The sequence below is a fragment of the Gorilla gorilla genome, chromosome 3 (genome assembly GCF_029281585.2).
Source record: "Gorilla gorilla gorilla isolate KB3781 chromosome 3, NHGRI_mGorGor1-v2.1_pri, whole genome shotgun sequence".
Lineage (NCBI taxonomy): Eukaryota > Metazoa > Chordata > Mammalia > Primates > Hominidae > Gorilla > Gorilla gorilla.
The window spans coordinates 143,819,555-143,837,122 of NC_073227.2; the positions used below are offsets into that span (position 1 = coordinate 143,819,555).

The following is a 17,568-nucleotide window of genomic DNA, read 5'->3' on the forward strand; positions in this document are numbered from 1 at the left end:
GAGAAGGTCTTGAGATCTGTTTTTGACAGTTGGTTGTTGATAGTAAAAGATTAGGAGAACAATTGCAAAGTATGTATAAAATATTAAGAAAAGCAAAAATGGGGCAGAGATTTTTGAAGGATTTCTGTGTAAAAATAATACAATGTTAAAGAAATAAAGCATTTTAAAATTTTGGTTGCTGGACTGTGTTTCCAGCAAGATGATATGTATTGAGACACCATATGATGCCCTAGGTTTATTTGGGTAACACATGTGTAAGCTTGGACAAGATGATTGCTAAAATTGTTTCTTCTTCTAAAGTCCCATGGAAGTGTGATGATCTTTAGATACACATCTTGGTGACTCAAACTTGCTTACTCATTGCTACTCAAGTATAGGAATCCATACTGTGTTAGCATTAGTAATGACATTTTATTTTTATATCTGAGGTGAATGTGCTGTTAGCTCATTGGCATGGGCTCCTATTATATCTTCTTCCAGGTTTCAGTAATGGCTTCGTATTTCCAAGATCCTAAACTGGGCTTTAGTTAGGTTTATGTCAAAATTTGTCAATTCTGGCTGGCTTTGATTATATATCAGACGCAATTTAATTACATAATCTGGGATAAACTCATGGAAGGAGTGGTTAAATAGGCAGTAGGACAGAACTGCTCAGAATTGGCCTCTTTCTGTGTTGATATAAGAATGTAAGGACTGAGCAGTGGTTAAATGTGGGCATGCACGTAGGTGAATTGCGGTGGTAGTGGTGGTGAGGTTGCACAGATTGTAGAAAGCAGTGGGGTTCCTATTTGGCTTGTCCACCACACACAGTGAGAAACCCTTAGACTGCCTCTGGCTTACCATGAACCAGGTCTGTCTTTAAGGCCACACCTTTGACATCTGGTCTCTACGGAGTCAGCTCTGCTACTGGAATTTTGCTTGATAGGATTGGAATAGATGGGAAGCCTAAGAGTCTTCTGCATCTGGTCTCTATGGAGTCAGCTCTGCTACTGGAATTTTGCTTGATAGGATTGAAATAGATGGGAGGCCTAAGACTCTTATTGGCCTATTTAACTTAAAGATTGCAATTGTAGTGGTTGTGGAGTTGCACTTGGTGTTGTAGCATCTGATCACCATTTCATTAGTGTTGATAGGCAATTGCTGAAGCATCCTGATTTCCCAAGTCAGCACCATGGTAAGCTTTTAAATTCAGTATTTCCAAGAGCAGACTTCTAACTCCTGATGTTCCAGACTTCTCAATGATTTTGAAAGCATCTTACTCCCTAAATTAAATATTTTACAGATTAAAATAGCTAGAACATTTTTTGTTTCTTGGGTTGAAACTTCACAGATACAATATTTAATAATAGAAGTAGGATAGTGGCAATAAATTTAAAATAGGAAATTGGGATCAGTTATCTGACCTTGTTGGATTTGAATGCAGTTACAATTTGGCTACCATTAGAAAAGGAGACACTGATACTTCACAGCATGTAGTGGCCAGTTACTGGAAGTATCACTTGTGATATCTTGAGCCAGGTGCTCTATTAAATGTGTGTTTTGTCAGATCAAATGGATATTACTCTGTTAGACCATTATGGTAGTAAATGAAAAATTCAAGGTGAGGTATGGTAACTGCTTCAGGGTGTGCTGCATAATTTAAGGACAACCATGACAAATTCAAGATACTGCGTCCAGGGAGCTTCTTGCTCTAAATGAATCCCTTCTTTTGTAGTCAAAAGTATAATGTAGCTGAAAAAAGGAGTCTGAGCATGTGGGTTCCAAAATAAGATGAATTCACAATCTTTCCAGGTCTCTTATAAGAATATACAATATTGTTAGGGAAAAGTAGGACCTGAGAATTGAAATGTGGCCATTCGGGTGGATTTGGAATGAATCTGAATACCCTGACCCATCAAATCACTCTATCAGTGCCAGTCAATCCTTACCTGTCTCATGAGGTTAGTGGTGCCTCATCCAAGGGAGTTGGCTCATAAAGGGTTGGCCATTCTCCCACACACTACCGTGGTCACCCTCGGGGCCTCTTTTTACTTACAAATACCAACATGCCCTAGAGAGATTAGTACAGATATGACCAGGAATGAGATATTTATATAACACAATCATTCCCAGATTTAGCTAGTTTATATCAGTAGAAATCTAAAGACTATGCATGAATGTAGAATATAATGATGCTACACCAGAAAGGAAGGAACATAATTTTCAGGCTCATTTCATTGCTATGGGCACACTTACTCTAAATTCTGAATTCAATACAAGTTTAGGAAGTTGAAGCTTGTTCTAACCATGTGCCAGTTAGTTGGTTTAAAAACCCGAATGACCCCCTAAACTAAATGAAATCAAGATGCCAGAAATTCTCTGGTAAAATATTGATGAAGGAATCCAAAGATTTAGAAGTAGATTTATAATATCTGACCCACTTGCGCACTTCATAGCTATACAGTTGTCTGTCCATATCCTTGAATTCCACATTTGTGAATTCAACCAACCACAGATCAAAAATATTTTGAAAAGAATGACAATACAACAATACAAATTAATACAAATAAAAATACAGTGTAACAACTATTTTTATAAGTGTTTACATTGCATTAGGTATTATAAGTAATCTGGAGATGATTTAAAGTATATGAGAGAATGTGCATGGATTATATATGCAAATACTACACTGTCTTATATAAGAGACTTGAGCATCCTCAGATTTTAGTATCCTGGGGAGCTCCTGGAACCAATCTCCCTTGGATACTGAGGGATGAGGGACAATTTTATGTCCTAAAAGGGCCCAGACTATAATAAGTTTACCAAGAAATTGGAAAGTTATGGTGAGGGTTCATCATTATAGTGATTGTTGTCCTGTAGAGGCCAGGAAGTGAGATGCTGTCATGGAAATAGTCCATGTGATTTCAGTGGGAATGCATGATGAAAGCAGGGTGGTAAAGGCCGTGAGACAGTGTGGTTACCACAATAAGCAGCAGGCTTGGAGTAGTTAATGGGATGGTTTCATCGGCAGGCATCTTTGGCATTAGTTAATTGATCCTGATACGTCCAGTATTGGGATAGATAAACCCCATGTTAAAGTCCAGCTTGATTTGTAGGACCATGTTCACCATAATATACAATAATTGAAAGTCATGGCTGTTCACTTATTTCCTTGCCTGAAACAATCTGCACTGAGCCAATTTATCCAGAACCTCCTTGTGTTAGTCTGTTCTCACACTGCTATGAAGAAATACTTGAGACTGGGTAATTTATAAAGAAAAAAGGTTTAATTGACTTATATTCTGCATGGCTTGGAAGGCCTCAGGAAACTTACAATCATGGCAGAAGGCAAAGGAGAAGCAGGCACAGGGCAGCAGGATGGAGTGAGTGCAAGCAGGGGGAATGCTAGATGCTTACAAAACCATTAGGTCTCCTGAAGACTCACTCACTATCATTGAGAACAGCATGGGGGAACCACCCCATTATCCAATTACCTCCATCTTGTCCCGCCCTTGACACATGGGTATTATAGGGATTATGGGGATTACAATTCAAGATGAGATTTTGGGTGGGGACACAGCCAAACCATATCACTCCTTGAATGAAAAGTGGGAGAGATACTCTTGAGGAAAATTTCTTGACTGATTGTTTTACATATACAAAATTGTTTGTTTATTGTCTTTATCCTTGAATGACTTTTGGGTAAAAAAAATCATGGGGTTATTTTCTTTCCTTGAAAATTTTCTGGAAGTAGCTACCCTATCTTCCAGATGTAATATACTTACATCTACACTATCTTCCACTGCAAACAAGCTTCATTATCTTTTAGCCTTATCTTGCTTTTGAGAAATACTCCAGATTGACATTTTCTCCTTATAAGTTCCTTAATATTTTTGCCTGGCTTTCCAATGCCTACTTTCTTTCTAGTTTAATTTTTTACTAGGAACTGTTTACTTGTTGACAGTTATGGGTCCATTTTTCTTGGGGTGCATAATATACTTTAGTATATAGATCCAAATCTTTTATTTCAGAAAGGTTTCTTGAATTATACTTATGTATATGTTTTGTTCTATTATTTTTGTTTTGTTTCCTGGGTTATGAAAATTTTGTTTGTTCTCTAACCATCATTTCCTTTGTTTGTTTTTTGTTTTTGGAGACAGTCTTTCTCTGTCACCCAGGCTGGAGTGCAGTGGCATGATCTCAGTTCACTGCAACCTCCACCTCCTGGGTTCAAGCAATTCTCCTGCCTCGGCCTCCTGATTAGCTGGGATTACAGGTGTCTGCCACCATGCTCAGCTGATTTTTTTGTATTTTTAGTAGAGACAGGGTTTCGCCCTGTTGCCCAGGCTGGTCACAAACTCCTGAGTTTCAGGCAATCTGCCCACCTCAACCTCCCAAAGTGCTAGGATTACAAGCGTGAGTCACCACATCCTTTTTTTTTTTTTTTTTTCGAGACAGGGTCTTGCTCTGTCTCCCAGGCTGGAGTGCAGTGGCATGATCATGACTCACTGCAGCCTCAACCTCCCTGGCCGAAGTGATCCTGCCACCTCAGCCTCCCAAGTAACTGGGATCATGGGCATATGCCACCATGCCCGCATAATTTTAAGAAAATTTTTGTAGAAACAGTGTCTCCTTAAGTTGCCTAGGCTAGTCTTGAACTGCTGGGCTCAAGTGATCCTCCTGGCTTGGCCTCCCGAAGTGCTAGGATTACAGGCATGAGCCACCATGCCCAGCTCATCATTTCCTTTTCTAATCCTTTTCATCTTTTTATTTCCATTTTTGCTTGCTCTTTTTCTTTTTATCCTTTATGTACTTTGGCAATGGCTGTTTTCTCTCATACACCTTTTTATTTCAGCTTCATTTCTATGATAATCTTATTTTTCCTTCTATCCCTTCCCTGACCTATAAGTTCATATTTTATGTCCTCCAAGAGTCCTATTTTTTTCTTGAGTTCTTGCATCTTGTATGTACAGCTTTATGTTTTAGTGTCACAGAAACAATTATCTCATTGAGATTTTTAATTTAATGGCAAAAGCGTGTAGTCACTTTATTCGTCTTCTCAGTGGCAACAGTTTTCTTGAGACTAATCTGGGTCTGTCATTTGTATTTCCTGTTCCTTGACTCCTTTTATGTGTAATACCTTTGATTTGATATTGTGTATGTTCTTTCTTGATAAACTATTTTTGGATAAGGTGAGTTTTTCTGCAGTTTGTAGGAGGCTCACTTGAGGGGAGGGGTCAGTGCTGGTTTCAGAAAAATTAAAATTTTTATATAACTCAGGCTTTTGTGTATAACTTGGCTAGCCTTTACTTTTCCTATGGATATTGACAGCCATTTTGGGAGGTTCTTGTTTATGCTACTTTACAGTGCAAAGTTTTATTTTTTTCCTCTCTTCATGATCCCTGAAAATATGGCTTGTGTGGCTTCTCACTGATGCTTTTCTCCTTTTTTTTTTTGGAATCAAACCATGCACAGGGACGTTCCTGAGACTAGACAGAACATACTCTTCCAACTCTTGCAGATAAAGGGATTTAGTTGAGGTTTGCACAGGGTGTGTTGCTTACCTCTGAAAAGCAGAAGTCACTTTGGCAGCTCTTTCTGTAGCCTCAAAGTCCTTTCATCACTTTGTCCCTCACCTTCCCTTGTTGCACTCCCGTGCTTTTGGGGATCCTTTTACATATTTTGTGATGGACTTTAACTATCTCCTAGTGATACTGAAAATGGAATTTGTAATTTGGGTTTTGTTCTCTGAAACTCAGTTTTATGTCCTAGCTTAATTCAACTAGGAATCATTAAGCATTGGCTATTTCCAGCTACTACACATTAGGGGCTCTAGAGACAAATTTGTTTTTGAGGACTTCTTAATATAGTGGAGCATGAAAAATAAGCAATGATGACCAACATTCCCCTCCCCCACCAAGCCAAAAAAACCCCAAATACCAAAAGGGGCAGAATATGCTAAATGTCAAAGCAGAGGTTGAAAGTGGTGGCTGAGAACAAACCTGAGTGGTTAGGAAAGGGTGGCAGTTAATGGCACCTAGAGATTAACAAAATACTCTTCAGATGGGAGGTGCTCAATCAGTGTTTAGGGGATCTAGAAGAAGATTTGTTTTCAACTGAGAGAAATGAGATTCATAATATTCTCGCTTTAAGTGTAATTTTAGGAGGAAATTCTACCCACAACTTTGAAATATTCTGGTGTGTGTAATGATTGCTTTCTTTCTTCAGTTAGATCTATTTCCAGAACAAGGTTGCCGCCTCTTACCTTATATTCTATTTCTTAACCTTGGTGCCTTTGAGGTAGACTTTGGAGACTGGGTCTAATGTTGACAGATGGATAGAGAGGGGATAGATTCTATGAAAGACAAAGGACGAGGCCAAAACCACATGCATGGGAAATCAGAGCATCTCTGGGCATTATAGGAAAAAAGAATTTTGTACAGGGCTACATTATTAAAGGCCTGAGATGTTAATCCAAAACATCATTTAGTTTTCTGACTAAGAAATTGTGTTTCAAATAGTACCAAAGAAAACTAGATGAATTTCCCATCAAATTCTCTATTTTCTTTTTCTATCTCGAAAGATAACAAGATGCTAATTATCTCAAACTAGTCTTCAAAAAATTAACAATGCAAAGTTTAGTTTTATAAAGTGCTTATTCTCTAATAAATAGAAGTGGAATAATTAGTCATTAATTATTGGTAATACATGTTATTTATTCTCTTATTCTTTTAGTTTTAACCAACTATCATTGATTGAAAACATTATTTGATTCATGTTACTGTAATAAGCTTTAACATACTTCTGTTCCTTCCCCATACCCTCTTCCCCTGCCCTCCTCTCTACCTCACTTATCTCCTCTTTTCTATTCTCAATCAACTAATTATTCGTGGGAGCATGTACTAGGGGCAACATTACTTTTTTTTTTTTTTAATGAAGTATCTAGGTCTTCACCATTTTCGACACAATGCTATATTTTTCGTACCATATGTTTTTTGAAATGCTTATAATGCTCTCTTTTGGTGAAGAGGATTTGTTTATGGATGTCATAAAGTCAAACACTACTCATGTCTCATGATAGTAATCACCACCAATACCACCATAATGGTAGTAATCTTTGGGTTGAATGGGCCAATCAAATTTATAATCCGCTGTACTTGTCTTCTGATCTTCACTAGCGTGGCTTTTATGTGCTCATGGAAAAAACAGGGAATAAAAGCTTGGTAGTTTACATGCTGTTAAAATTAAGAAAACACGATTTAGTATTAAAAGAGGTAATGATTTAATTTTGGAGTTGCTGAGTTGAGCTCTGGTGGTCTGGGAAGCTCGGGGGAAAATTTAGATATTGCAGTAACAGATTTGGGTTGGAATATTTTGTGACTGCAATAGCAGATGCACTTATAGAAGGCTTTACAAATCCAAATGTTGCTTCATATGACCTTGGGACATGATGGATTTCCCAAGGCTCCAGATTTGACAATAAGTTTTCTGTCAAAATGAAATAATGAAAATTATTCTTCTTCACACGTTATTTAAAGAAAAGTGCTTAAAATTACATGGTATTTAAAATTTACTTAGTTGTAAAACCTATTAATAGAATATAAATATATGGTTTTTAAATCAGTACAATTAATTTGCAGGCTTTAGTTAGCTTAGATTAAGGTAAATATCTTTCATGGTAATTTTCCTGGAACTGTAAATATGACTTATGTGTCTCCATATCTTTGTTTCCACTGAAGACTTTGAAATAGCAATAATTGGGCCTTTTTGAGGACTTCTTGGGCCTTTTCAGGACTTCTACCAATTTGTTAATAGTATGCAACTTGGAAATTTTCAAGGATTCACCCAGACTTTAATAGTCACAGTTAATATATTCAAATGGTTTGAAAATCTGTGCTTGTAATATGATGATTTGAATTCTTGATACTGGGGCACTTTTGATTATCTTTGCACAGTGTGCATTTGCTTGTAATTTTTTTTGATGCACTGCTAATAGATAATATACCACACATTCTATGGATATGTGCTAGTTGACCCAATCAGAATAAATGTACAGGAACTCTGCTACATGGTAAATATAATTAAATACCATGAAAATGTCTTATTAACTTCTATAATCTTTAAAAGTATGCAATAAATCATATTACTTGAAAAAACTTTATTTTTCAACCTATGATACTGCTTAAGGCCCTGTTCAAGGATGCATTTAAAAAACATGACAATTCTAAAAAATAAAATAAAATAGAAATTTTAACTGTTTGAATAATGGAAGGTGCACATTGACAGTAACTATTCATACTTTGTACCAAGATCTTAGTTTGACATAATTTTTTCAGCCTTGTTTGGTTTTACAGTTAACCCTAAAAACATTAGTAAATGGTACCCACACTTTTAAATCATAAAAAGAAACCTAGATTTGTTTGCAGTTTTTTAATCTGTTGTTAATAAACTTGAAAGAACACAGCCCTGTCTAATAAACACATCAAACTAATGGGTACCAGAGCAGTTCAGAAGAGTGTTTGTTGTTTGGTGTTTAGGTTTCAGTCAGAATTAATCAACAATGGATGGGGCCTGCTGTATTTATTAGCAACTCAAATCCCTGTGATTTAATGCCAGGTCCTTTGACTCATTCCAGTGAACGCTGGCAAGTTTACAGCACTGATACATACTTACATCCTCGGGTCTTTAAAAGAAAGGGAAAAATAGAGCCTAAAATCAGACCACAGGATTGGCAAGAATTTCCCGAGAGCCATTTTGAATTTAGCCCTATACAGTGAGCCTGTGAATAGGAAGCAATTGATTCAGGAACAGTGGAGCCTTTTTTTGCCTGAAGAAGCCTTCAGCTGTGCAGATGGCTTGCTGGCATAATCCAGTCTGCTTTTGTCTTTTATTTTATATATTAGGCTACTTTCTTCTCACACTTTATATTGCTTTTATTTTCTCTCTGTGCTCTAAGCCTCCAAATTTCAGGGGCAAGGAGAGGTTGCAAGGGTTTAGTGAGGGTGGCAGGACTATATGTGGAGTATTTCCCACAGATTTACGAGTTGCTAGTAAATCGCTGGCAATGCTGCCTGCTTGTCACAGTCAGCACTAGGGTGTTCTTTGTACAAAAGTGTCAACTTTTGAATGAGGACTCTGGAAACAGATGTAAAGATTAATCTTGAGAATGTATTTTTCTGAGGCCCTGAAAACGTGCCTACTTGTGCAATAGCCCTGGTTCTAGACATTTATTTTTCAAAGTGATCTCATTCCTCAGTTACAAAGACTTACATTCTTCACTGTTCATGTTCAGAAAATTCCACAGCCCTTAGCCATTCCTCCTGCTTCTCATGTCTGGGGGCTGCCTTTCGAGAGCAGATTATTTGTGGAAAGACATTATTTATCTGGAAACTGTTCAGTGAAAACTTGATGGAGTTGTTGTTACTCTAGGGACCGTCTATCTCCCTCGGAAGATAAGATTTGCCAGTGCTTCCCCCCTACAACTTCCTATGGGAAGATAGCTGACTTTTGGCCTGATAAATAGTTTCACATTGGATGGGTTGTTGCCATCTCATGCATTCTTTTTCATCCTTCCCAGATATGCAATTTTCTCTCTTACTGTCTTGCTTTCGGTTGTATTTTCTTTTATCCCCCCTCTCATACGGAAGTAAATTTTGAAGAAGAAATATATGCTAAAATGGGTATTTGTTCAAGTTTTTCAATGTTAAATATTAGGATATGTCTCAAAGTGTTCTGAAATAAATCTGTGTATATAAAAAAAACATCGAGCATGTTAATCACATACCTCTGTTTTTCCTCTAGTTTTCTTCTACACAATGACATATTTTCTTTCGGCAAATAGAAGACTTTGTGGGAATGATGTAGAACATGGGTTTTTTTTTTTTTTTTTGTATTGTAAATGTTCCACAAACAGAAAATAAATACCACAGAATCCACCATTTTGGAATGACTTGTTTGTGAGTCAATTGTCCTTGTTTCCCCTCCTTAAAAATTATATCTTCCATTTATATGGGAAACACATGTAGATATTTCCTCTTTTCTTATCTTTACACAAGATTTGTAATACATTTCAGCTGAAGATTAAAAAGATCTGGTCCTCTAAACATTTGTATAAGATTAGCAAATGTACTAACATACAGACTTTTTCACTGTTGTAATAATTTCCTATATACTCACCACTTTTGTTTGTGAAAAACATTTATTTTGGTACTGCCATACTTTATTTTCTCATTGCACCTCTTTTAAATTGCATTTCTCAAGGGCATTATATGTAATGAGGAACTTGGCTTTCAAATGAAATATGTTTAAATTTAGGACCAAATGCAGATTTTTGACTAGAGATGGCAGAAGAATTGTGTTTATATCCTAGTTTATTTCCTGAACTAATAAACAACAATAACAATGATGAAAAACAGATAACAAAGGCCATCTGCAATAATACTGGGCAATAATTACACGTACAAACCATAACAACAAAGTATAGGTGCTCAAAACAATGAAATTAAGACCAAACTCAGAAAAGGCTTAGTGTACTGGCACATACATCCATGATCTCTGCAATAAGTATGGTGCTTCACAGTTTGGGAGTCAATCCTGAAAGGTCCAATCAAGGCTGTCTCTCTGGAATGCCAGAGTCTGGGGGTTTGGATAGGTCAGAGGAAGATCACTGAATTCAGGTTTACTCCACCGAGGAGGAGCAGGGTCAGGGTGGAAATTCAGAAGTGCTCAAATATACCATTTTTATCACAAGCAGGCTGACCACTAGGAAGGGAGAAGATAGAAGGTGAAGATTTGTTAGGGAATTGCAGAGAGCTGAAGACTCATATGCTGGAGATGGCTCATACCTGCTCTCTAGAGCCGATGGGTACATTTCCAAAGTTTGCAAATCAATTGTTAAACACAGGCATTATTAAAAATTACATTACAAACTTACAATAAATTACTTGAGAAACAAAGGCAATAAGTACTAAAACTCATCACACCTTAATAACGATACATTATTATTTTCTATGCTCTTGAGGTTATTCCCATCGATTGTATCTGTCTGGTGAAAATATGATCTGAAAGTGAACTACTGTGCATCTCTTTCCAACCCTGTATTTGGTAATATATCACATTGGTAGCTTGAAAACAGCCATGGCGGGAGTATTTATATCATGAAAATCTGCAAATGCTGCATATAAATACTTGACTTATTGTTTTGTTTATTAATTAGAATTAAAGCGATGAAGAAAATGTTAATGATGCAGATTAAGAGTGTTGTGCCATGGCACAAAAAACTGTGGAAGTATTCTTCTAGTATTTGAAACTATTGTCTGAAAGTTGCTCAAGTCATTGATGAAAGAAGAAGTTCTGAGATGTGCATCTTTTTTGTATCACTTTCATTTTACTTAGTAACATAAATGAAAGTATCACCAAACATTCATGTCAGAACACTTGTTCATTGCAACCATAGTTTGGGTATGAGTTTGGTAAAATTCAAGAGAAGCATTCTGTGATAATCAATTGGCTGTATAGACTTTATAATCAATATTTTATATGTTGTAAATTGTGTGCTATATATGCTTTACATTAGCAAAATGTATTATGTCTATGTAAAAAATCGCAAGTATACAAAAATGTATGTGCATGTGTACATAAAAATGCATATACTATTTTTAGGACAGTCAGTTAAGCAATTACCAGCGCCCTATAGATGCCTTGCAGTGCATTGGGGAGATATCTTTTGCACTGCGTGTTGAGGGATGTAGATGGAAAGAATGGAGGTTTAGTAACTCAAATGCATGGATCATGTAGCTGGAGATACACCCAAGCCTCAGAATTAGTAAGAAAATATTTTGAAACAATCTATTTGAATTCAAGATTTTTGCAGTACCAGTTTTCTGTCATTGATATGCACTAAATTGTGTCACCACCTCAAACCATATGTTGAAACCCTAACCCCCAATATGACTGTATTTGGAGGCAGGACTGTTCAAGAGGTAATTAAGGTTAAATGAGGTCATAAATGTAGGGCCCTAATCCAATAGTACTGGTGTTCTTGTATGAAGAGGAAGCGATGCCAGAGCTTTCTCTACCTTTGTATGTGCACAGTGGAAAAGCCACTTGAGTTCATTGTGAGAAGGTGACTGTATATAAGCCTGGAGAGATCTCACCAGAAACCAACCCTACTGGCACCTTGATCTTGGACTTCCAACCTCCATAATTGGAGAAATGGATGGCTTAAACTGTATTTCTGTTGTGGCTTAAACTACATTTCAGTTGTTTAAGCCACCCAGTCTGTAGTATTTTTATGGTATTTATTATAGTATTAAAGTGTTATGATATTAAATTATTATGGTATTTATTTTGATGGTATTTACTATGGCAGCTCCAGTAGACTAATACAGTCACAATTTGAAAAGAATGATCATGGGATACACAAATGGATAGTAAGACAAGAGAAAGAAATAGGAACTCATCCATGTAAAGTGGCATATAGAAAGTGCTCAATAATAATTATTATTATATAAGATAGATGAATAAGTCGTATCAGACTAATGGTTATGCTGGGAAGTAGAAACATTTTAAACATAAAATCTTCCATGTTACTAGAAAAATTAAAGACAATGTTAGTTTTGAAATGAGAGTTCATAGAAGAAAGTAAATGAAGAAGAGAAAGGTTGTGAAGGAAGGAAACTTACCAGAGAATTTGACAATTTTGGACTAAGTCAAGCTATTTAATTGTAAAGGACACAGACAGATAATCTCAGACACAAAAGAATTCAGTGAATAGAAGAACCAAGCATCTTTCTTGAAAAATATACATAATGAAATCTAAACAATATTGAAAAAATTCCTTGACTTGAAATCAGAAAATACAGTCTCATTTTTAACATGTTTGGAATATTAAAACCCAACAACATATTTTTGGATACAAAGAAAACTGCAATAAATTCTATAAACTAGAAAGATTGTGTAATACGGTAATTGATGACAACACACTGAAACTAGAAATTTAGTATAAAATAAAATAACAACAAAATCCCAACCACCTAGAATTATCAACAATAATAGCAAAAAAACAACTCAATGTTTAGCTCAAAGAGAGAAGTCAGAACTGAAATTGTGGAGCAATAGAAAATAACACTATTATAAAAATATTACATATTAGAACTTATACAGCTGAAACCATGCTCAGGAGAAAATTTATGTCCTTGACACCAAATGAAATGATCTCTTAACATAAGAAGTTAGGAAAAAACCAGAAAAATTATTTTTAAGAAACTAGAAAGCTGGGCATGGTGGTGCACACCTGTTGTCCTAGCTACTTAGCAGGATGAGGCAGGACAATCCTTTGAGCCCTTGAGTTCAGGTGCAGCCTGGGCAACATAGCAAGACCTTGTCTCTTTAAAAAAAAAAAAAAGAAAAGAAAAGAAAAAGAAAGCAGAAATAAGGCTTCATAAAGATAACAGCAAAATCAATGCAGTAGAATATAAGAAAACAATAGAACTAATAAATAAATGAAAGAACCCACTAGTAACACAGATAATCACTAGCTAACCTAATTTAACAAGAAAAAGGAGATAACATAAATACATGAAGCTGGAAACCAAAAGAGAAAACAATCAGATACAGAGGGGATTACAAGAAATGTTTAGGAATTTTTTCATAAATATATTTGAAAACCTGGATACATAGATGATTTTCCAGGAAAGTACGTATAACCAAAATTGATCTCAGATGTAAAGGAAATCTCCAAACAGAATAATTACTAGGAAGACAAGAAAAGAAAAATACATTGGGAAAGCACTACCCTTAAAAAAAAAGATCAGGCTGTGGAGGTATCAAAGCTCTTCCAATTGATTTTTACAACACTACCACAACATTGAAACCAAATTCTGAAAAAATAAAGCTTCACACCTAGCTTACTAAACTGGAAACACCCCAACGTTAAGTGACTGGCTATATAAGTTTGTACAATGGAATGTCATGCAGCTACCAAAACAAAAAAAAAACAAAAAGAACTATGTTGATGTTCATGTGGAAAGAACTTTAAAATATATTATTAAATACAAATAAAGATTCAGAACAATGTATATATATGTATCAATTTGAATAAAAATATGTATAGATTTATGTATTGGGAATTTGATGAAGAAACTGTTGATGGTGGTAGTTGACGTTAGGACTGGGAGGAAGAATCAGGTTTTATTGTATCTCTCTTTCTTACTTGGTTTGTAGACATGTATCTGTATTATTTTCATTAAATCATTCATCAGATCCTTAGCAATAAAATAGAATTTGCATAGTCAGTAAATTTCCCCGCAGCTATGTAACTGATCTAGAATTGTGTGCATAATATGACATTTATCAATGTGTTTTCACAAGGTGGTATATCGAATAAGGCAGTTTTCCCTTTCGTTCTTTGATCTGATGGAATTTTCAAGTGGAATCGCTGCTTGATAGTCTGTGGAAAACTTGAAATTTTTTTCCAGCTCATAGAATATAAAAGAATACTAATACGGTTTCGTCAGAATGTCCTTTACTTTTTTTTTTTTTTTTTTTTTTTTTTTTTTTTGAGACGGAGTCTCACTCTGTCGCCTGGGCTGGAGTGCTGTGGCGTGATCTCAGTTTACGGCAACCTCTGCCTCCTGGGTTCAAGTGATTCTCCTTCCTCAGCCTCTTGAGTATCTGGGATTACAGGCGCCCGCCACTACACCCAGCAAATGTTTTGTATTTTAGTAAAGACGGGGTTTCACCATGTTGGCCAGGCTGGTCTCAAACTCCTGACCTCATGATTTGTCCCCCTCGGCCTCCCAAAGTGCTGGGATTACAGGTGTGAGCCACTGCGCCCGGCCTGTCCTTTACTTTAAAAGAATATTAGTCATTTAATTTTCATCATATATTTCCACTTTTCTTTTTTTTTAAATTTATTTTTTATTTCAATAGGTTTTTAGAGAGCAGGTGGTGTTTGGTTACATGAATAAATTCTTCAGTAGTGACTTTTGAGATTTTGGTGCACCCATCACCAGAGCAGTGCATACTGTACCCAATGCAGTCTTATTTTCACTTTTCTTTTTAGCTCCATAAAAAGAGCATACTCTACTCTAGAACAAAACAGGATCAAGAAGTGTCACTTTTCCCCCCACAATATGTTAGAATTTTTGGCCTTCCTTTAACATTCAAACAACACTTACAAAGTTTCTGAAAATCTTAGTTGTCTGGCAACTGAACAGTTTATGTTAACTTTCTAGGTGGGCATATTTATTCAGTCTGATGGGTACTATATGAGATACATTTTTAAAAATTTATAGAATGGGTCCAACTCTCTCGCACTGTGCCATGTGAGTAGGTACCATGTACAAATAAGGGAATCTCCTTAGGGAGTTGATTTTGCTTTTTGTAAGGAAGGAGTGTTTTGAACTCTTGTATGAGAATATCAGTGGCTGCAATGTGCCAGGTGCTGTATTATGAGTTACCAGATTAAATGGTATACAAGCAACAGGAATTCTAATAATGTAGAAAGTGAAAGAGACCAAGAAGTTAAGTCTGAGGTTGGGGGCAAAATTTCATTATCAGTCAAGAATTTTGGAGACATATGTCACCAACGTGCTCCAAAACTGGATGCCTATTTTAGTGTATTTTACAAGGAAGATTTGGATATATGATATCTGGGTGTTAAAATGTGTTCTACCTTGCTATATTTGTTTAGCTGACACCAACTCCAGAACTCAGACATATATTACTTTTGAGAGTGACTGACCATTGTGGTATCTACAAAAGTGGTAAGAAAAGTGGAGGAATCTTTGTAGTTTCAGTCTGGGGATGCTTCCTTCATCCAGGAATGCTTTCCAGCATTCTTGAGTTCTGGCTAATGAGGTGCTAATGGGGTGTTATTACTGGCTACTAGACCAAGGCATCAGAGAGACAGGCTGGTAAACACCCTTTGAAGTATGTGCCTGATTCTTTGAAGTGTGTTTCTAATGGGAAGATAAGCACATTTCCTGTCTTAGAGATCCAAAGTTTTGTGTCCTAACCCTATGTTATCAATTCTAGGACACATTTGCTCTTTTTCAGGTAGTACTTGCATTAGGGGGGTGGTTCCAGGGCTTGATCTTCTCATGTTGGATTTGGCTAATGGTGCCTCATATATGCAACCTGCTTAGTGATTTTCTTATATTCTGCCCCCTAAGAGACGAATAGAAATATAGGTCAAACTAGAGGAATACAAGCCCAAATGTCTCTCTAAATAAACTTTTCTTTGACTTCTCTGAGAAAAGTTGATTTGGAGGGATATTCTCCTCTTTGACACTGTTTTCTCCAACACTCTGATTAAGTAAGGTCAAAAACTGTCTCTTATTGGTCCCTTAATTCCAAGTTCCCAGTACAGTGGTTTGTACAGTGAGTACAGAATCTTTTAAGTAGTGCACATGTAAGATGTGATGTGGATTAAAACTCTGATGCTCTACCACATGATTCTTAAAACCCAAAAGTTCTCAACTTAGCAGAAAGCCAGATTATAGGACAATATAATATTTTCTAAGCCTTTTAGTGTTTAAAGTATTTACAACTCATTTACCTCAAATTACATTCAGTGGAGATTCCCCAGACCAAATTTTAGAGGGTCAGGGTCAGATGGGAAGGGGACAGAAGATTTTCTAGTTTCTAGGTATGGACTCAGATTACATTCTAATTCAGTTAAGTGACAATTTATTTGTTAATACAACAAATGTATTTGCATCCATCCAATCAGCAAATATGTCTTGAATATAGTATTCTCCCCCTTATTCATGGGGTAAAATGTTCCATGACCTGCAGTGGAGGCCTGAAGTCATGGATAGTACTGAACCTTCTATATACTATGATTTTTTTCCTGTACATACAGACTTAAGATAATGTGTGTAAATTAAGTGCAGTGGGAGATTAATAACAACAACTAATAATAAAATAGAACAATAATAACATTATTCCATAATAAAAGTTAAGTGAATGTGGTCTGTCTTGCTCAATATATCTTATTTCATGTGATATTTTCAGATTGCAGTTGACTATGGATAATTGAAACTGAGGAAAGTGAAATCACACATAAGGGGGGAACTACTGTATTTTATTAAGGGAAACAATCTGTTCCCATAAATCAAACCTCAGCTAGCAGAATTAAAGGTAAACTTGAGGAGTTAGGGATCATCATGGTGATGGGAAGAAGGACTAGAATGCAGCTCTACACAGAGCAGCACACGGAGTCTTGCATTGTGAATTTTAGGTCGAGATTGACTGCAAGAACAAATCAGCAATCCTGAGAGGACCCACAGACCCTCTGAAGGAAGCAGACTACTCCTGCACGACCTGGGAGATACCCCAAATACTGTGAGTGCCCCACCTGTGGAAGTGGGAAAGGGAGACCATCCCCTCCTGAACACACACCCTCACTGGAGAAACTGAAGTTCTGTTTGTGGGAGAAGTTTCCAATTTTACCTGCAGTTGAGTCAACTTAGAGAACCAAGTGAAATACAGGGTAGAAGAAGCTGCAGAAAGGCTCTGGGAGCTCACTGGGTCCCCTAGCAGGCCATTCCTGCCTGGCACCACAGGGATCCATCAGGAGGGTGG

General features: G+C 36.5%; 1 long non-coding RNA gene across 4 annotated transcripts in view; it reads left to right on the forward strand.

Moving 5' to 3' along the window:
• LOC115934313 (uncharacterized) overlaps window positions 1–17,568 on the forward strand; it is a 415,675-nt gene that overhangs the window by 157,980 nt on the left and 240,127 nt on the right. For 2 of the 4 annotated variants that reach the window (XR_010133496.1, XR_010133497.1), the window contains exon 4: window positions 17,225–17,328. The exons of the other annotated variants lie outside the window; for them this stretch is intronic. This is a non-coding gene — a long non-coding RNA (uncharacterized lncRNA). The remainder of the gene's footprint in view (window positions 1–17,224; window positions 17,329–17,568) is intronic. 4 annotated transcript variants of the gene reach the window in all.